The sequence below is a fragment of the Pristiophorus japonicus genome, unplaced genomic scaffold (assembly GCF_044704955.1).
Source record: "Pristiophorus japonicus isolate sPriJap1 unplaced genomic scaffold, sPriJap1.hap1 HAP1_SCAFFOLD_58, whole genome shotgun sequence".
Classification (NCBI taxonomy): Eukaryota; Metazoa; Chordata; class Chondrichthyes; family Pristiophoridae; genus Pristiophorus; species Pristiophorus japonicus.
The window spans coordinates 294118-316328 of NW_027254488.1; the positions used below are offsets into that span (position 1 = coordinate 294118).

Here is a 22211-nt window from a genome sequence, read left to right on the forward strand (position 1 = left end):
AAACGAAGGCTGCTGTTCAATCAGGAAAAAGTCTCTGGGAATAAAAGGATTGTAGACAACTGGCCATCATGGGCAGAGCTTTTTCAGTTATGTGCAGAGTCTGAGAACAATCAAAGTCTGTATTGGGCCACTTTCGGGTGTTCAAGGACAGGTTACACAGGACTCACTGATTATGGTGGGAATATTAGTGAGTACTGTGCATCAGTCTTCACCCTTTAACATCATCTCAAATATTAGAATTTAAAAACAATACTTTTATCAGTAACATTAACATAGATAAGCATATTGTTTTAGAAAACATTCAGAACTTAAAAAGAGATAGAGCAGCCGAACTGGAGGATATCCATCCAAGGGTCCACCGGGAGATGGGACATGTGCTGTGTGCGGGTCCTCCGGGAGATGGGACATGTGCTTTGTGAGGGTCCTCCGGGAGATGGGACATGTGCTGGGTGAGGGTCCTCCGGGAGATGGGACATGTGCTGTGTGAGGGTCCTCCGGGAGATGGGACCTGTGCTGTGTGAGGGTCCTCCGGGAGATGGGACATGTGCTGTGTGAGGGTCCTCTGGGTGATGGGACTTGTGTTGTGCGAGCCCCTGGCATGTATGTTTAATAGCTCACTCTGAAATAGTTCCTACAGATTGGAAGGATGCTAATGAAGTCCCCATTTTAATAAAAATGTGACAAGGCAGACCCGGGTAACCAGAGGTCCATCAGATTAATATCAGTAATAGGTAAGATGATTGAAAGAATCATAAGGGATGCAATATATGAATACTTGGATCGGGAGGGACATATTAGGGACACCACAACCCATTATAAAGAGTTCATGTCTCACAACTCGAATTATATTTTTGTCCACTTAGATTTCCAAAAACCTTTTGACAAGGTACCACACAAGAGGCTTCTCTACAAGATCGGAGCCTCTGGTACGGATAATATATTGAGCTGGATACAGAACTGGCCGGCAGGATGTAGGTAAAGAGCAGTTTTTGATGGATTTGGATCTGTTTGGAGACCAGTCACCAGTGGTGTCCTGCAGGGATCAGTTTTGGGACTGTTGCTTTTCCCTATTTTTAGTAATGATCTGGATCTTGTGGTTGGGGCACAATTTTGAAATGATACCAAGATCTGTGCGAGTGCTCGAACTGTAGAAGAGGCTCGTCTGATTCAGGCACATCTTGAAGTGTTGGGACACTGGCCTCATGACTGGAAAATTAAGTAAAACTTAGATAAGTTCAGTGTTATGCATTTGGGCAGGGCAAATGCTCAACATTCATACACCCCCCAGGGAAAGGCATTAAAGATGGTGGAGATAGAAAGAGATTTCAACATTCTAGTGAATACATCCTTAAAGGTACACGAGCAATGCAGTGTAGCGACAGTTAGAGCAAATAGGGTATTGGAGTATATCCATAGGACAATTCAGTATAAGACGAGGAGTACTGTTTTGTCCGAGTACAAGTCCTTAGTCAGGCCACACTTGGAATACTGTGTCCAGTTTTGGTCTCCTCACATGGTGGGTGATATTAAGGTTCTGGAAAGGGCCACTCGACTAGAAACATAGAAACATAGAAAATAGGTGCAGGAGCAGGCCATTCAGCCCTTCTAGCCTGCACCGCCATTCAATGAGTTCATGGCTGAACATGAAACTTCAGTACCCCCTTCCTGCTTTCTCGCCATAACCCTTGATCCCCCGAGTAGTAAGGACTTCATCTAACTCCCTTTTGAATATATTGAGTGAATTGGCCTCAACTACTTTCTGTGGTCGAGAATTCCACAGGTTCACCACTCTATGGGTGAAGAAGTTTCTCATCATCTCGGTCCTAAATGGCTTATCCCTTATCCTCAGACTGTGACCCCTGGTTCTGGACTTCCCCAACATTGGAAACATTCTTCCTGCATCTAACCTGTCTAAACCAGTCAGAATTTTAAACGTTTCTATGAGGTCCCCTCTCATTCTTCTGAACTCCAGTGAATACAAGCCCAGTTGATCCAGTCTTTCTTGATAGGTCAGTCCCGCCATCCCGGGAATCAGTCTGGTGAATCTTCGCTGCACTCCCTCAATAGCAAGAATGTCCTTCCTCAAGTTAGGAGACCAAAACTGTACACAATACTCCAGGTGTGGCCTCACCAAGGCCCTGTACAACTGTAGCAACACCTCCCTGCCCCTGTATTCAAATCCCCTCGCTATGAAGGCCAACATGCCATTTGCTTTCTTAACCGCCTACTGTACCTGCATGCTAACCTTCAATGACTGATGTACCATGACACCCAGGTCTCGTTGCACCTTCCCTTTTCCTAATCTGTCACCATTCAGATAATAGTCTGTCTCTCTCTTTTTACCACCAAAGTGGATAACCTCACATTTATCCACATTATACTTCATCTGCCATGCATTTGCCCACTCACCTAACCTATCCAAGTCACTCTGCAGCCTAATAGCATCCTCCTCGCAGCTCACACTGCCACCCAACTTAGTGTCATCCGCAAATTTGGAGATACTTCATTTAATCCCCTCGTCTAAATCATTAATGTACAATGTAAACAGCTGGGGCCCCAGCACAGAACCTTGCGGCACCCCACTAGTCACTGCCTGCCATTCTGAAAAGTACCCGTTTACTCCTACTCTTTGCTTCCTGTCTGACAGCCAGTTCTCAATCCACGTCAGCACACTACCCCCAATCCCATGTGCTTTAACTTTGCACATTAATCTCTTGTGTGAGACCTTGTCGAAAGCCTTCTGAAAGTCCAAATATACCACATCAACTGGTTCTCCTTTGTCCACTTTACTGGAAACATCCTCAAAAAATTCCAGAAGATTTGTCAAGCATGATTTCCCTTTCACAAATCCATGCTGACTTGGACCTATCATGTCACTATTTTCCAGATGCACTGCTATGACATCCTTAATAATTCATTCCATCATTTTACCCACTACTGAGGTCAGGCTGACCGGTCAATAATTGCATGTTTTCTCTCTCCCTCCTTTTTTAAAAAGTGGGGTTACATTGGCTACCCTCCACTCCATAGGAACTGATCCAGAGTCAATGGAATGTTGGAAAATGACTGTCAATGCATCCGCTATTTCCAAGGCCACCTCCTTAAGTACTCTGGGATGCAGTCCATCAGGCCCTGGGGATTTATCGGCCTTCAATCCCATCAATTTCCCCAACACAATTTCCCGACTAATAAATATTTCCCTCAGTTCCCCCTCCTTACTAGGCCCTCTGACCACTTTTATATCCGGAAGGTTGTTTGTATCCTCCTTAGTGAATACCGAACCAAAGTACTTGTTCAATTGGTCTGCCATTTCTTTGTTCCCCGTTATGACTTCCCCTGATTCTGACTGCAGGGGACCTACGTTTGTCTTTACTAACCTTTTTCTCTTTACATACCAATAGAAACTTTTGCTATCCGCCTTAATGTTCCCTGCAAGCTTCTTCTTGTGCTCCATTTTCCCTGCTGAGTTCTAAATTTCTCCCAGTCCCCAGGTTCACTGCTATTTCTGGCCAATTTGTATGCCACTTCCTTGGCTTTAATACTATCCCTGATTTCCCTCGATAGCCACGGTTGAGCCAGACAGGAATGTACAATTGTTGTAATTCATCCATGCGGTCTCTAAATGTCTGCCATTGCCCATCCACAGTCAACCCCTTAAGTATCATTCGCCAATCTATCCTAGCCAATTCGCGCCTCATACCTTCAAAGTTACCCTTCTTTAAGTTCTGGACCATGGTCTCTGAATTTACTGTTTCATTCTCCATCCTAATGCAGAATTCCATCATATTATGGTCACTCTTCCCCAAGGGGCCTCGCACAATGAGATTGCTAATTAATCCTCTCTCATTACACAACACCCAGTCTAAGATGGCCTCCCCCCAAGTTGGTTCCTCAACATATTGGTCAAGAAAACCATCCATTATGCACTCGAGGAAATCCTCCTCCACCGTATTGCTTCCAGTTTGGCTAGCCCAATCTATGTGCAAATTAAAGTCACCCATTATAACTGCTGCACCTTTATTGCATGCACCCCTAATTTCCTGTTTGATGCCCTCCCCAACATCCCTATTACTGTTTGGTGGTCTGTACACAACTCCTCCTAACGTTTTTTGCCCTTTCGTGTTCTGCAGCTCTTCCCATATAGATTCCACATCATCCAAGCTAATGTCTTTCCTAACTATTGCATTAATCTCTTTAACCAGCAATGCTACCCCACCTCCTTTTCCTTTTATTCTATCCTTCCTGAATGTTGAATACCCCTGAATGTTGAGTTCCCAGCCCTGATCATCCTGGAGCCACGTCTCCGTAATCGCAATCACATCATGTTTGTTCACATCTATTTGCACAGTTAATTCATCCAGCTTATTGCGGATACTCCTTGCATTAAGACACAAAGCCTTCAGGCTTGTTTTTTTAACACCCTTTGTCCTTTTAGAATTTTGCTGTACAGTGGCCCTTTTTGTTCTTTGCCTTGGGTTTTTCTGCCCTCCACTTTTCCTCATCTCCTTTCTGTCTTTTGCTTTTGCCTCCATTTTGGTTCCCTCTGTCTCCCTGCATTGGTTCCCATCCCCCTGCCATATGAGTTTAACTCCTCCACAACAGCACTAGCAAACACTCCCACTAGGACATTGGTTCCGGTCCTGCCCAGGTGCACTCAGCCTGTTCTCAATGGGCCTCTGGGTTACACAATACCTGATCTCACTGCGTCCAGTGTGTAAACCGTGGCCCAGTGAGATCAGACAGTATGGAACCCAGGGGCCCATTGAGAACAGAACGTTTGTAATCCGGGGGCCCAGTGAGTTCAGACAGTGATCTGGGTAAAACAAATTGTCCGAGGTTTTTTTTTAAATCTGTATTTTTGCCTCTCCCAGGAGATCACATGGACTCGGGTGGAGTGGAGTGTATACGCTGTGATATATTGCAATTTTGTGGGACAGGCTTGATGGACCAGATGGTCTTTACCTGTCCGTCATTTTTCGTATGTATTAAAATGCTTCCTCTACACTGTCCCATCGAACACTACCAGGGCAGGTACAGCACGGCTTAGATACAGAATAAATCTCAGGCCCCAAATTAGAGCCCACAGGCCCCGTGCTGACAGGCCAGGGTGAGCGGGGTCACTAGCCGCCATCTTGCACAGGGCGGGATCAGGGCGCATGCGTGGCCATCTTGGTTTGGGAACAGAGAGTGGGCGGGACTTCAGGGTCTCTGTTCCCAACTGGGTCCCAGTGCCCGGGAGATGGAACATTTTGGGCAACACACTTTTCATCATCTTAAAATCAGAGACTGGTTACAACATGGAAGGAGGCCATGCCGGCTACCTGCAAGAGCTTCTACTAATCCCACGCTAGCTACTCTGTCCAGACCCCTCATGATTTTGAACACCTCTGTCAAATCTCTCTCAATCTTCTCTGTTCTGAGAACAACCCCAACTTCTCCAGACTATCCACGTAACTGAAGTCCCTCATCCCTGGAATCATTCTTGTAAAACTTTTCTGCACGCTCTCAAAAGGCCTTTGTATACTTACTAAAATGCGGAAGCCAGAATTGCTCCAGTTCAGTCAACAAGCTCCCCGCTGGAGTGGAACTAAACTACAGAAACAGTGGCAACCTGTTCAACCTTCGTCGTCTCCAGGCCAGGTCCAAGACCACTCCAATCTCTGTCGTTGAGCTACCGTATGCGGACAATACCTGCGTCTGTGAACATACAGAGGCTGAACTTCAAGTCATAGTCAACGTATTTACTGAGGCGTTCCAAAGCATGGGCCTTACACTAAACATCTGTAAGCCCGAGGTCCTCCACCAGCCTGTCCTCGCCGCACAGCACTCCATCCACCCACCCTCCGCAGTCATCAAAATCTATGGCGCGGCCCTGGACAATGTGGACCATTTCCCATACCTCGGGAACCTCTTATCAACAAGACCAGACATTGACGACAAGATTCAACACCGCATCCAGTGCAGCCTTCAGCCGCTTGAGGAAAAGAGTGTTTGAAGACCACGCCCTCAAATCTACCACTAAGCTCATGGTCTACATGGCTGTAGTAATACCCACCCTCAGAGACAGGGACTATGTACAGTAGACACCTCAAATTGCTGGAGAAATAACACCACCGAGGTCTCCGCAAGATCCTACAAATTCCCTGGGAGGACAGATGCACCAATGTTGGTGTCGTCGGCCAGGCCAACATCCCCAGCATTGATGCACGGACCACATTTGATCATCTCCGCTGCACAGGCCACATTGTTCGCATGCCAGACACGAGATTCCCAAAGCAAGCACTCTACTCAGATCTTCTTCACAGCAAACGAGCCAAAGGTGTGGCAGAGGAAACGTTACAGGGACACCCTCAAAGCCTCCTTGATAAAGTACAACATCCCCATCGACACCTGGGAGTCCCTGGCTAAAGACCGCCCTAAGTGGAGGAAGTGCATCCGGGAGGGTGTTGATCACCTCGAGTCTCATCGTCGAGAGCATGCAGAAATCAACCGCAGGCATCAGAAAGTGTGTGCTGCAAACCTGTCCCACCCACCCCTTCCCTCAACGACTATCTGTCCCACCTGTGACAGGGACTGTGGCTTCGTATTGGACTGTTCAGCCACCTAAGGACTCATTTTTAGAGTGGAAGCATGTCTTCCTCGATCAGAGGGACTGCCTATGATGATGATGATGAACCAGAATTGGACACAATACTCCAGTTGAGGCCGAACCAGAGTTTTACGTGGGTTCAACATAATATCCACACTTCTGTACTCGATACCTCTATTCATGAAGCCTAGGGTCCTGTAAATCTTTGTAACCACTTTCTCAACCTGTGCTGCCACCTTCAGTGATTGGTGCACACATACTCCGGGTCTCTCTGTTCACGCACCCCTTTACAATTGTACCCTTTAGTTTATATTTCCTCTCCTCTTTCTTCCTCCCAAAATGTATCACTTTTAAACTTTTCTACGTTAAGTTCCACCAGCCTGTCTATGTCTTTCTGAAGTCTATCACCATCCTCCTCACTGTTCACTGTACTTCCAAGTTTTGTGTGAGCTGTAGATTTGGAAATTGTGCCCTGTACACCCAAGTCTAGGTCATTAATATAGATTAAAAAAAAGCAGTGGCCCCAATACCGACCCCTGGGGAACACCACTTCCTCCAGTCTGAAAAACAACCGTTCACCACTACTCTGTGTGTGTCACTTAGCCACTTTTATATCCATGCTGCCACTGTCCCTGTTATTCCATGGGCTTCGATTTTGCTGGTATTGGTAACACGCCTGGGATCAGTAAACACAAAACCCAGTCTGTTAATCACTTTCAGCTACTGGACTTAGCATGTGTCCCACAGCATCTCTTCTACCTTCAATATGTGAATAGAGCATCACATCTGCAAACCTGGTTTAAGTTTATATCCACTCAGCAAATCTATTTAAGAAAAGCGTGTCGGCCAATGAGACACTGTTAAGGTGCCAGTGTGCTGCTGGTTTGATTGGCATGTTGCCTGTAATGGACTCTGTATTTTGGTCTCTATTTAAGGAAGGATAGACCTGCATTGGAGGCAGTTCAGAGAAGGTTCACTAGGTTGTTTCGGAGATGAGGGGATTGACTTATAAAGATAGCTTGAGTAGATTGGGCCTAAACACATTGGAGTTCAGAAGAATGAGATGATTTTATCAAAATATAAGATAATGAGGGGGCTTGATAGGTGGATGCAGAGAGGATATTTCCACTTCCACGGGGAACTAAAACTAGGGGTCATCGTCTTAGAATAATGGGCAACCCAATTAAAACTGAGACGAGGAATTTCTTCTCTGAGGGTTGTAAATCTGTGGAATTCTCTGCCAAGGAGAGGTGTGGAGGCTGGGTCTTTGAATATATTTAAGGTGGAGATAGACAGATTTTTGAGCGATAAGAGAGTAAAGGGTTATGGGGAGTGGGCAGGGAAGTGGAACTGAGTCCATGATCAGATCAGCCATGATCTTATTGAATGGCGGAGCAGGCCCGAGGGGCCAAATGGCCTACTCCTGCTACTATTTCTTATGATCTAACTGAACATTTCTCCCAGTCTAACCTTGTCTGTAATGAAATATGTGTCTTTTAATAAGCCTCAAGTCCTTGCTCATGTCTGCTGCAGATTCCAGAGTTGATTCCAGAGATGAGGGGATTGACTTATGGTTGAGTAGGTTGAGTAGGTTGGGCCAATACACTTTGGAGTTGAGATGAATGAGATCTGTGTGTGGCCCTGAAGGACTGTGTCCAGGCTGAAGTTCTGATCTCACCGTAAGATCCTCCCCACAGATTGTCCTTTCTCAGCTCCAGCCAGGTGATGCTAAACACTCAGGTGGGAAAGACAAAAATCCACAGCAATGTGTTGAAAGCAAAACTAATTTATGTGTCTTTATCCCAAATATTAAACTCCAGTCGATTTCAGGAGTTATTAACATCAGTGTTACAGGATTTATAAACCCCAACTGTCAGAATGATCACGATTCAGTCCGGGATGTGAATAACAGCAGAATCCAAGCCCTGCAGTCACTTGTGAACTCGCTAATGTCTCAGCAGGTTGCCTGACAGAGAGAATCCCTTGTCACACTCAGAGCAGGTGAATGGTCTCTCCCCACTGTGAACTCGCTGGTGTCTCAGCAGGTCGGATGATCGAATGAATCCCTTCCCACACACAGAGCACGTGTACCATTTCTCCCCACTGTGAACGGGTCCTTCTGCTTCCATGGTCAAAAGCTGATGATATTCCAGTCCCGATGTACCGAGTGACTCTGTCAGATCTTGAGGTGATGTTTGGTTTGAGCTTCCAGTCTACAAATCCTCCCCTTTTAACACCCTGTAAAGTGAATTTCAAACAGGAAAAGTGAGTGTGAGAGAGACCCCACAAAAACACAAAGGCAGTTTGTGAAATTGAGCTTAATGAGTCTGTGTGGGGCCGGCATGAGAAAAAAGTGACCATGAAAGCTGCCGGATTGTCGTAAAAACACATCTGGATCACTGCTGTCCTTCAGGGAAGGGAACCCACCTCCCTCGACAGACCCACATGGTAAATTGTTGGTCACACTGGGCCCAGAAGTACTGGAGGAGAAACCCAGCAGCTTCTCCCCCTCTCCATCCAGCTCAAACTGGTGTAACAAACAAACCCACACAGGAGGCCAGTGAATGATTTCCACATCCAGCGCCCACCCTGATACAGAGCGGCTGGGAATTGCTGGGCCTGCTGTATAAATGTAAGTTGTTGTTTTCCTGGTGTGGAGGAGGGGCTGGGCCCGGTGGCTCTGACTCGGGGCCCGAGAGCCGCGCTCGGCGCCGCCCGGGGCCCGAGTGCCACACTCGGTGTTGCCCAGGGCCCGAGAGCCGCGCTCGGTGTTCCCCGGGGACTGAGAGCCACACTCGGTGTTGCCCGGGGACCGAGAGCCGCACTCGGTGTTGCCCGGGGCCCGAGAGCCGCACTCGGTTAAAAAGGAGGCAGACAAAAAGCAGGAAACTATAGACCAGTTACCCGAACATCTGTGGTTGGGAAAATGTTGAAGAGTTCATTCTTGAAGAAGCATTAGCATGACATTTGGAAAAACATAATTCAGTCAGGCAGAGTCAGCATGGATTTATGAAGTGGAAGTTAAGTTTGACAAATTTGCTAGAATTCTTTGAGCATGTAACGAACATAGAAACATAGAAAAATAGGTGCAGGAGTAGGCCATTCGGCCCTTTGAGCCTGCACCACCATTCAATATCATGGCTGATCATTCCTTCAGTACCCCTTTCCTGCTTTCTCTCCATACCTCTTGATCCCCTAAATCGTAAGAGCCATATCTCACTCCCTCTTGAATATATCAAGTGAACTGGCCTCAACAACTCTCTGCGGCAGGGAATTCCACAGGTTAACAACTCTCTTGAGTGAAGAAGTTTCTCCTCATCTCAGTCCTAAATGGCCGACCCCTTATCCTAAATGCAATGATTATTTTCATTTTCGGTGTTATTCAAAACAGGTGGAAATACACAGCAAATCAAAACTTAAAAAAATTAGAAGAAAATATGCAATAGTAGCCAACTAAATCAGTTCTCTATTAGGCAATGGCATACGTCATCAAACGCCTTCGCTGCTTGTACCATGTTGAAAAAAATTCTGAAATGAAATATTTTTGTCCTCAAATATCAGTCTATTTTTAAACAGTTTGCGAAAGTTACAATTTTATCTCATCTCAAAATCACTAATCCATCATTCAGACCAGGCCTGGACATTTGGAAGAAATGCATTCTTTCTATTTTTGTCTTGTACAATACCAAACATTCAGGAATTCATTTTTCACATTTGATCGGTCAGTTTCTGCTCAACACTGTCAGAGGTGCTTTCAATGAATTATGTTCCACTTCACATCATGGGCCAGGGTGGATAAAGTGGGTGTGGTGTATTTGGACTTCCAGAAGGCATTTGACAAGGTGCCACATAAAAGGTTACTGCACAAGATAAAAGTTCACGGGGCTGGGGGTAATATATTAGCATGGATAGAGGATTGGCTGACTAAAAGACAACAGAGAGTCTGGGTAAATGGATCATTCTCGGGTTGGCAATCAGTAATGAGTGGGGTGCCGCATGCATCAGTGTTGGGACCCCAACTATTTACAATCTATATTAACGACTTGGAAGAAGGGACCGAGAGGCTACTGTACAGCAAAATTCTAAAAGGACAAAGTGTGTTAAAAAAACAAGCCTGAAGGCTTTGTGTCTTAATGCAAGGAGTATCCATAATAAGGTGGATGAAATAACTGTGCAAATAGATGTTAACAGATATGATGTGATTGGGATTACAGAGACGTGGCTCCAGGATGATCAGGGCTGGGAACTCAACATCCATGGGTATGCAACATTCAGGAAGTATAGAATTAAAGGAAAAGGAGGTGGGGTAGCATTGCTGGTTAAAGAGGAGATTAATGCAACAGTTATGAAGGTCATCAGCTTGGATGATGTGGAATCTATATGGGTAGAGCTGCAGAACACCAAAAGGCAAAAAACGTTAGTGGGAGCTGTGTACAGACATCCAAACAGTGGTAATGATGTTGGGGAGGGCATCAAACAGGAAATTAGGGGTGCAAGCAATAAAGGTGCAGCAGTTATAAAGGGTGACTTTAATATGCACATAGATTGGGCTAACCAAACTGCAAGCAATAGTGGAGGAGGATTTCCTGGAGTGCATAAGGGATGGTTTTCTAGACCAATATGTCAAGGAACCAACTAGGGGGAGGCCATCTTAGACTGGATGTTGTGTAATGAGAGAGGATTAATTAGGAATCTCGTTGTGCGAGGCCCCTTGGGGAGGAGTGACCATAATATGGTGGAATTCTACATTATGATGGAGAATGAAACCGTTAATTCAGAGACCATGGTCCAGAACTTAAAGAAGGGTAACTTTGAAGGTATGAGGCGTGAATTGACTAGGATAGATTGGCGAATGATACTTAAGGGGTTGACTGTGGATGGACAATGGCAGACATTTAGAGACCGCATGGATGAACTACAACAATTGTTTATTCCTGTCTGCCGTAAAAAGAAAAAAAGGGATGGTGGCTCAACCGTGGCTATCAAGGGAAATCAGGGATAGTATTAAAGCCAAGGAAGTGGCATACAAATTGGCCAGAAATAGCAGTGAACCTGGGGACTGGGAGAAATATAGAACTCAGCAGAGGAGGACAAAGGGTTTGATTCGGGCAGGGAAAATGGAGTACGAGAAGAACCTTGCAGGGAACATTAAGGCGGATTGCAAAAGTTTCTATAGATATGTAAAGAGATAAAGGTTAGTAGAGATAAAGGTTAGTAAAGACAAACGTAGGTTTCCTGCAGTCAGAATCAGGGGAAGTCATAATGGGGAACAAAGAAATGGCACACCAATTGAACAAGTACTTTGGTTCGGTGTTCATGAAGGAGGACACAAACAATCTTCCGGATATAAAAGGGGTCAGAGGGTCCAGTAAGAAGGAGGAACTGAGGGAAATCCATATTAGTCGGGAAATTGTGTTAGAGAAATTGATGGGATTGAAGGCCGATAAATCCCCAGGGCCTGATGGACTGCATCCCAGAGTACTTAAGGAGGTGGCCCTGGAAATAGCGGATGCATTGACAGTCATTTTCCAACATTCCATAGACTCTGGATCAGTTCCTATCGAGTGGAGGGTCGCCAATGTAACACCACTTTTTAAAAAAGGAGGGAGAGAGAAAACAGTGAATTATAGAATGGTCACCCTAACATCAGTAGTGGGTAAAATGATGGAATCAATTATTAAGGATGTCATAGCAGCGCATTTGGAAAGAGGTGACATGACAGGTCCAAGTCAGCATGGATTTGTGAAAGGGAAATCATGCTTGACAAATCTTCTGGAATTTTTTGAGGATGTTTCCAGTAGAGTGGACAAGGGAGAACCAGTTGATGTGGTATATTTGGACTTTCAGAAGGGTTTCGACAAGGTCCCACACAAGAGATTAATGTGCAAAGGTAAAGCACATGGGATTGGGGATAGTGTGCTGACATGGATTGAGAACTGGTTGTCAGACAGGAAGCAAAGAGTAGGAGTAAACGGGTACTTTTCAGAATGGTAGGCAGTGACTAGTGGGGTACTGCAAGGTTCTGTGCTGGGGCCCCAGCTGTTTATACTGTACATTAATGATTTAGAGGGGATTAAATGTAGTATCTCCAAATTTGCGGATGACACTAAGTTGGGTGGCAGTGTGAGCTGCGAGGAGGATGCTATGAGGCTGCAGAGCAACTTGGATATGTTTGGTGAGTGGGCAAATGCATGGCAGATGAAGTATAATGTGGATAAATGTGAGGTTATGCACTTTGGTGGTAAAAAGAGAGAGACAGACTATTAACTGAATGGTGACAGATTAGGAAAAGGGGAGGTGCAACAAGACCTGGGTGTCATGGTACATCAGTCATTGAAGGTTGGCATGCAGGTACATCAGGCAGTTAAGAAAGCAAATGGCATGTTGGCCTTCATAACGAGGGGATTTGAGTACAGGGGCAGAGATGTGTCGCTACAGTTGTACAGGGCCTTGGTGAGGCCACACCTGGAGTATCGTGTGCAGTTTTGGTCTCCTAACTTGAGGAAGGACATTCTTGCTATTGAGGGAGTGCAGCGAAGATTCACCAGACTGATTCCCGGGATGGTGGGACTGACCTATTAAGAAAGACTGGATCAACTGGGCTTGTATTCACTGGAGTTCAGAAGAAATGAGGGGACCTCATAGAAACGTTTAAAATTCTGATGGGTTTAGACAGGTTAGATGCAGGAAGATTGTTCCCAATGGTGGGGATGTCCAGAACCAAGGGTCACAGTCTAAGGATAAGGGGTAAGCCATTTAGGACTGAGATGAGGAGAAACTTCTTCACCCAGAGAGTGGTGAACCTGTGGAATTCTCTCCCACAGAAAGTTATTGAGGCCAGTTCACTAAATATATTCAAAAAGGAGTTAGATGAAGTCCTTACTACTAGGGGAATCAAGGGGTATGGCGAGAAAGCAGGAATGGGGTACTGAAGTTGCATGTTCAGCCATGAACTCATTGAATAGTGGTGCAGGCTAGAAGGGCCGAATGGCCTACTCCTGCACCTATTTTCTATGTTTCTATGTAAGTAGCCAAGTTTGCTGATGATACAAAGATGGGAGGAAAAGCAATGTGTGAGGAGGACACAAAAAATCTGCCAAAGGACACAGATAGGCTCAGTAAGTGGGCAATAATTTGGCAGATGGAGTATAATGTTGGAAAGTGTGAAGTGATGCACTATGGCTGAAAAAAAATCAAAGATCAAGTTATTATTTGAATGGAGAAAGATTGCAAAGTGCTGCAGTCCAACGGGACTTGGGGGTACTTGTGCATGAAACACAAAAGGTTAGAATGCAGGTACAGCACGTGATCAGGAAGGCCAATGCAATCTTTTCCTTTATTGCAAAGGGGCTGGAGTATAAAAGCAGGGAAGTCTTGCTGCATTTACACAGGGTATTGGTGAGGCCACACCTGGAATACTGCGTGCAGTTTTGGTTTCCATATTTATGAAAGGATATACTTGCTTTGCACGAAGTTTAGAGAAGGTTCAGTTGGTTGATTCCAGAGATGAGGGGCTTGACTTATGAGAAAATGTTGAGGAGGTTGGGCCTCTACTCATTGAATTCAGAAGAATGAATGAAAGGTGATTTCTCGAAACGTATAAGATTATGAGGGGGCTTGACAGCGTAGTCGCAGAGAGGATGTTTTCACTGATAGGGGAAACTAGAACTAGGGGGCATAAACTTAGAAAGGAAAAGGAGGTGGGGTAGCGTTCGTGTTTAAAGAGGAGGTTAATGCAATAGTAAGGAAGGACATTGGCTGGGATAATGTGGAATCTATATGGGTAGAGCTGCGAAACATCAAAGGGCAAAAAATGTTAGTTGGGGTTATGTACAGACCACCAAACAGTAGTAGGGAGGTTGGGGATTGCATCAAACAGGAAATTAAGGACGCATGCAATAAGGGCACAGCAGTTATCATGGGTGACTTTAACCTACATATTGATTGGGCTAACCAAACTTGTAGCAATACTGTGGTGGAAAATTTCCTAGAGTGTATAAGGGATGGTTTTCTAGACCAATATGTCGAGGAACCTATGAGAGAGCAGGCCATTCTAGACTGGGTTTTGTGTAACGAGAGAGGATTAATTAGCAATCTGGTCTTGCATGGCTCCTTGGGGAAGAGTGACCATAATATGGTAGAATACTTCATTGAGATGGAGAGCAACCCAGTTAACTCAGAGACTAGGGTCCGGAACTTAAAGGAAACTTCGATGGTATGAGGCGTGATTTGGATAGGATAAACTGGCAAATGAAACTTAAAGGGTTGACAGTGGATAGGCAATGGCAGACATTTAAAGATCACATGGATGAATTACAACTATTGTACATCGCTGTCTGGCGTAAAAAATAAAACAGGAACGGTGGCTCAACCGTGGCTAACTAGGGAAATTAGGGACAGTGTTAAATCCAAGGAAGAGGCATAGAAATTGGCCTGAAAAAGCAGCAAACCTAAGGACTGGGAGAAATTTAGAATTCAGCAGAGGAGGACTAAGGGTGTAATTAGGAGGGGAAAATAGAATATGAGAGTAAGCTTGCAGGGAACATAAAAACTGACTGCAAAAGCTTCTATAGATATGTGAAGAGAAAAACATTGATGAAGTCTAGTGTAGGCCCCTTGCAGTCAGAATCAGGCGAATTCATAATGGGGAACAAGGAAATGGCAGACCAACTGAACAAATACTTTGGTTCTGTCTTCAGTAAGGAAGACATGAATAACCTCCCAAAAATACTAGGAGACCAAGGGTCTAGCGGGAAGGAGGAACTGAGGGAAATCCTTATTAGTCAGGAAATGCTTGGAGGGAAACTGATGGGATTGAAGACCAATAAATCCCCAGGGTCTGACAGTCTGCATCCGAGAGTAGTTAAAGAAGTGGCCCTAGAAATAGTAGATGCATTGGTGGTCATTTTTCAAAATTCCATGGAATCTGGATCAGTTACTATGGATTGGAGGGTAGCAAATGTAACCCCACTTTTTAAAAAAGGAGGGAGAGAGAAAAAAGGGAATTATAGACCGTTTAGCCTGACATCAGTGGTGGGGAAAATGCTGGAATCAATTATGAAAGATGTAATAGCAGAGCATTTGGAAAGCAGTGACAGGATCGGTCCAAGTCAGCATGGATTTTGAAAGGGAAATCATGCTTGACAAATCTTCTAGAGGTTTTTGAGGATGTAACTAGTCGAGTGGATAAGGGAGAACCAGTGGATTTGGTGTATTTGGAATTTCAAAAGGCTTTTGACAAGGTCCCACACCAGAGATTAGTGTGCAAAATTAAAGCACATGGTATTGGGGGTAATGTACTGACGTGGAGGCAGAACTGGTTGGCAGACAGGACGCAAAGAGTGAGAATAAACAAATCCTTTTCAGAATGGCAGGCAGTGACTAGTGGGGTGCCACAAGGTTCAGTGCTGGGACCCCAGCTATTTACAATATATATTAATGATTTAGACGATGGAATTGAAAGTAATATCTCCAAGTTTGCAGATGACACTAAGCTGGGTGGCAGTGTGAGCTGTGAGGAGGATGCGAAGAGGCTGCAGGGTGAATTGGACAGGTTAGGTGAGTGGGCAATTGCATGGCAGATGCAGGAAAATGTGGATAAATGTGAGGTTATTCACTTTGGTGGCAAAAACAGGAAGGCAGATTATTACCTGAATGGTGACAGATTAGTAAAAGGGGAGGTTCAAAGATACCTGGGTGTCATGGTACATCAGTCACTGAAGGTAGGCATGCAGGTCCAGCAGGCAGTAAAGAAAGCATCTGGCATGCTGGCCTTCATAGCGAGAGGATTTGTGTGTAGGAGCAGGGAGGTGTTACTGCAGTTGTGCAGGGCCTTGGTGAGACCACACCTTGAGTATGATGTGCAGTTTTGGTCTCTTAATCTGAGCAAGGACGTGCTTGCTATTGAGTGAGTGAAGGTTCACCAGACTAATTTCCGGCATGGCAGGACTGACATATGAAGAAAGACTGGATCGGCTAGGCTTACACTCACTGGAATTTAGAAGAATGAGAGGGGATTTCATAGAAACATATATAATTATGACAGGACTGGACAGGTTAGATGCAGGAAGAATGTTCCTGATGTTGGGAAAGTCCAGAACCAGGGGTCACAGTCTAAGGATAAGGGGTAAGTCATGTCGGACTGAAATGAGGAGAAACTTTTTCACCCAGAGAGTGGTAAACCTGTGCAATTCTCTATCACAGAAAGTTGTGGAGTCCAGTTCGTTGGATATATTCAAGAGGGAGTTAGATGTGGCCCTGAGGGCTAAGGGGATCAAGGGATAGGGAGAGAAAGCGGGAGCGGGGTACTGAAGTTGCATGATCAACCATGATTATATTGAATGGCGGTGCAGGCTCGAAGGGCCAAATGTCCTGCTCCTGCACCTATTTTCTATGTTTCTTTCCATTCTTGGTGTGTGATTTGTATTTTGCGCTGTATCTATCCATCTGTTATGTGAATGTGAGCTCTACTCCATACCCGTCATTCTCCAGTATGTTAGTATTGTTTTACTGTGTACCACCAATTCCTGATAGAGTATTGGTTTTACTTTTTAACTGTCAATTTGTGTTATGGAGGTGAGTGTTTATGCTGAATCTGTCGGTCTCTGGTAAATGAGTCTGAGTTTTACTCTATATCTATCTGTCTCTGCTATGAGTGTTGTCCTTTCTCTGTATCTCTCCATTTCTGTTATGGGAATCTGGGTTTTATTCTGTACCTGTCACGTTCTGACATGTGATTGTGGGCCTCACTCTATAACTGCCAGTTTCTGCTTAATTGTGAGTGGGCTTTCCTTTGTACCTGTCAGTTTCTGGAATGAAAGAGAGGTCTTTACCCTGTACCTGTCAATTACTGGTTCATGAGTCTGGGCATGTCACTGTATGTTATGGGAATATGGATTGTAATATGTCAGCCTCTGATATGTGAGTGTGGGTTTTATACCGTATCACTCAGTCTCTGATATTCAAGTGTGTGTATTTTTCTGTAACTGTCAGGTTTTGTTGTGTGTTCAGGTATAATCTGTGCTTCTCAGTTTCTGCTATGTTCGACTGTACCTATTTGTTCCTGCTACTTGATTGTGTTTTAGACAGTACCTGTCAGTTCCTGCTATGTGAGTGTGGAATTTACTATGTATCAGCTAATCTCTAGTATGTGAACGTGAGAATTAATTTTACTTTTAACCTGTATTTCTCTGATATGTGAATAAAGATTTTGCCTTCTCTGTGTCATTTTTTCTGATGTGTGTGTGTGGGTTTTACTCTGCCCCGATCAGTTTCTGAGATGCAAGTAACAATTTTACTTACTGCCTTTCAGTTTTCCGACATGTGCACATGGGATTTACACTTTACCTGTCAATCTCTGGTCTGCAAGTGGGGATTTTATTCTGTTACTGTCACTTTCATATATATGGGTGTGTGTATCTGTCAGTCTATGCTACGGGAATGTGGGTTTTATTCTGCACCTGTCATCTTCTGGTATGTTCGGGGGTTTAAATACTGAATCCGTCAGATTCTGAAACATGAATATGGCTTTTGCTCTGTACCCATCAGCTTCTGATATGCGCGTGTGGTTTATACATTCCATTGGACATTTTTTCTGATAGATGATTGTCTTTTATTCTCTACCTGCCAGTTTCTGGCAAGTGAGTTTGTGTGTTTAATGTACCTGTCAGTGTGATCTGTTTCAATGGTGAAACAGCATGTGATTATACTGCTCCATGTGGCTGTAAGATTCACAATGTAACTCTGCCACTTCGGATCACTGTGGGACTGACAGCTTCTGCTGTCTGTGACAATAGGATTGAGGCCAGTTCTGAGTCTCTGCGCTCTGTGCATGATAATCTACTTACTGTGTGTGAGAAGGAGCTGCCTGCACTGTTCCTTGTGTTCCGAGTGGAGGAAAGCTCACATTTGTTCTGGCTGGTTGAAGAATTTTGCTCTGAGAATAATAATACGAGAACATTATTAGTTCTAAGAGATGGATGCGGGGGAGAATATGAGGGAGCGACAATGTATCTCTCAACCACCAGCAACATGGTTCTGGAGAACTCAGCTCACCGAAACGATATAACTGGTCTTTAAAATATCTTCTCCCACACTCCTCTCCTGGTGCCTGCAATAGATGCACTTTGCGAAACTCCCCACATCCTCACTGACAGGTGTGTTTCCACTGCTCACTGTCCAAGAACTACAGACACGGTGAGATTGGAACTGAATCAGGAACATTCACTCCTGGTTTGGAGAGAGAAAGCAGCAGATTGTAAACAGCAGATTCTGCCCATTCTGTCTCCCTTACCCTGGACACACACTGTCCACACACAGCCCGAGAATGGCCTCTCCCTTCCCCCACTCACACCACGCACTGGGACTGATTCTTGGTCCACTCTGCCTCTTACACACAGCCCCCGACTCCCCCTGAACTCCCCCCGGACTCAATGCCGATCTCTGAGCCCATCTGCGGACACACTCCCAAAGCGCTGCGCTGCTGTGAGGAGGCTGCTGCTCGCTGCCTTACCCTGGGGCCGCGGTGCCTCCATTCCTGGCTGTTTTAAACCATCTTCTTCTACTCACTGAGTAAATGGCGATCACAGGCAGGGCTGGGGGAGGGGAGGGCAGATGTGCTCTTCTGCTCACTGGGAATGACACAGAGGGTGGGGCTGAATCGCGCATGCGCAGCTCTCTGCAATAATTCAATCTGTAAAAATCAAAGTGCACTTTTCCCAATTTACTTTTATCAGAATCTGAGCAAAGGAACTGGGCCTGGGGGGAAAGGACAGAGAATGATTAAAGCTGCAAGCCTTGTCCCTTGGAGATGCTCAATTTGGGATCATTCCGTGCAGGGTGTTTCTCTCCATGAGCCCGTCTTCACAAAGCAATTCTGCAGAAAAATCAGAGGGACGAGGGAGTGGGAGTGTTTGCTGGGACCGTGCCGGAGTTAATATCTGACAGAAACAGTCCAAGATTAGTTTAATTACAGTAAAACACTCAGTCACTGAGAGTAATACCAAAGTGGATAATCAAGGGGCTATAGTGAGGGAAGAACTTAATACAATAACGATTCATAATGAAGCAGTACTCGGTAAAATAATGGGACTAAAGGCAGACAAGTCACCTTGCCCTGATGGTTTACATCGTAGGATCTTAAGAGAAGTGGCTGCAGAGATAGTGGTCACATTAGTTGTAATCTACCAAAATTCCCTGGATTCTGGGGTGGTCCAAACAGATTGGAAAACCGAAAATGTAACGCCTATATTTAAAAAAGGAGGCAGACAAAAAGCAGGAAACTGAAGACCAGTTAGCCTAACATCTGTCATTGGGAAAGTGCTGGAGACCATTATTAAGGAAGCAGTAGTGGGACATTTGGAAAAGCTTGATTCAATCAAGCAGAGTCAGTATGGCTTCATGTAAGGGAAATCATGTTTGCCAAATTTGCTGGAGCTGTTTGAGGATATAATGAGTAGGATGGATAAGGTGGAACCAGTGGATGTGGTGTATTTAGATTCCCAGAAGGCATTTGATAAGGTGGGACATAAAAGGTTACTGCACAAGATAAAAGCTCACTGGGTTGGGAGCAGTATATTAGCATGGATAGAGGATAGGCTAACTAACAGAAAACAGAGAGTCGGGATAAATGGGTCTTTTTCTGGTTGGCAAATGGTGACTAGTGGGGTGCCGCAGGAATCGGTGCTAGGTCCTCAACTATTTACAATCTATATTAATGATTTTGATAAAAGAACCGAGTGCAATATAGCCAAGTTTGCTGATGATACAAAGATAGGTGGGAAAGCAAATTGAGGACAAACAAAATTTGCAAAGGGATATAGACAGGGTAAATGAGTGGGCAAAAATTTGTCAGATGGAGTATAATATGGGAAAATGTGAGGTTATCCACGTTGGCAGAAATAATAGAAAAGCAAATTATAATTTAAATGGAGAAAAATTGCAAAGTGCTACCCAGGACAGAGAGACCTGAGGGTGTTTGTGCATAAAACACAAAAAGTTAGTATGCAGGTTCAGGAAGTAGTCAGGAAGGTAAATGTAATGTTGGCCTTTATTGTCAGGGGGATAGATTAAAAGCAGAGAAGTCCTGCTCCAAGTGTACAGGGTATTGGTGGGACCACACCTGGAATACTGTGTATTTAAGGAAGGATATACTTACATTGGAGGCTGTTCAGAGGTTGATTCCGGCGAGGAGGGGGTTCTCTGATGAGGACAGGTTGAGAAGGTTGGGACGATACACTTTGGAGTTCAGAACAATGAGAGAAATCCGAGGTGTGAGAATAAAATAACTCAGCTCTTACTTTACCAAGATGGCCGCGCATGCGCTTTGCTGCTCACTGCACCAAGATGGCGGAGGACTGACCCTGCCTTCCTGTACAAAGATGGCCGCCGTTACCCCGGGCCTGTGACCGGGAGAAAGCCTCGAGGCTGCAGCCGTCGATATTCCGGTTATTATTCCGGGCTTCCGGCGGGCACCAGGTGCTTCTGAAGCCTCCCCGGCTCCCCGCTGGTCCTTTACTCCCCTCCGCCCCGCGGAGTAGGAGCTGTTTGGCGGAACACACTTCACCACAGCCGCTCCGCCATGACACGCACCGCGCATGCTCCAAAAACCGCCAGGTCTCGCGCCTGCGCTCTGGGTCCCTGTAGTCTGGGCTCGGCACATTCTCCATCGCGGGGAATGCTGGGTAAATACCCAAGACCACTTTAGTGACTGGGACAGGATTTACTGGGCCCCCATTGGGCACTGAACATGTTCATTCTGGCACTCAGTCATTGTTCCTGCTGCTCTGTATAACCCTGTCCCTGAGCTGGACAGTAATGTTCTCTCTCAATACTGAATAAATCAGCTTGTTTCAAACACCGAGTGTCCAATATTTCTTTTCTCCATAATAAGAGACTAATTAATGTTCCCGTCCCTTCCATTTTGGGCTTTTTCTTACTCTAGATTATTTCACTTCTCACGTAATTCATCTTTTCCCACATCAAATCCCAAACTTGTTTCATTTGAGTATCCGGCTTGTGGATGTCTCAGACTGAACCGGCGTGTCTCACTTTACACTCATTTAACGTTCCTTTCAACCAACCCTTGAAAGAACTATCTTTCGTAAAACTGTAAATCTGTTATTTCCTGTATTTAACGATTTTTGAATGTGGTTAATAGATCTTCACACATACTGCATGTGATCAACTTTGAAATGTTCTGACCTTTGTAATTGCCTTTGCTAATTTTGATGGGTTAGTTGATTACAATTACTTATTACTAACATACCTTGCAGTATTTCTTGCATCAAAATAATTGTTTAAATACTTCCTTTATCAGGTCTTTAGCTTCCCCACTGATCTCTGTTTCTTCTTTGGGGGAATCTCGAACTAGGTGGCAAAGCCTGAGCATAAGGGGGTGCCAATTTAAAATGGAAATGAAGAGGAATTTCTTCTCTTAGAGGGTCGTGAATCTTTGAAATTCTCTACCCCAAAGAACAATGGAGTCTGGGTCATTGAAAATATTTAAGTTGCAGATAGCGTGCTTTTTGAAAGAGAGTGATGTCAAGGTTTATGAGGAGATGGCAGGGAAGCGAAATTGATGCCAAGATCAGATCAGCCAAGATCTTATTGAATGGCGGGGTGG

The 22211-nt window shown here is 44.9% G+C and overlaps 1 long non-coding RNA gene across 1 annotated transcript; it reads right to left on the reverse strand.

The window, feature by feature from the left end:
* Positions 1 to 8395: 8395 nt before the first annotated feature.
* LOC139254835 (uncharacterized) lies at positions 8396 to 21162 on the reverse strand. Its single transcript, XR_011592041.1, has 3 exons — positions 20745 to 21162; positions 18436 to 18524; positions 8396 to 8827 (listed from the first exon to the last, which is right to left on the reverse strand). It is a non-coding gene; the product is annotated as an uncharacterized lncRNA (long non-coding RNA).
* Positions 21163 to 22211: the final 1049 nt, after the last annotated feature.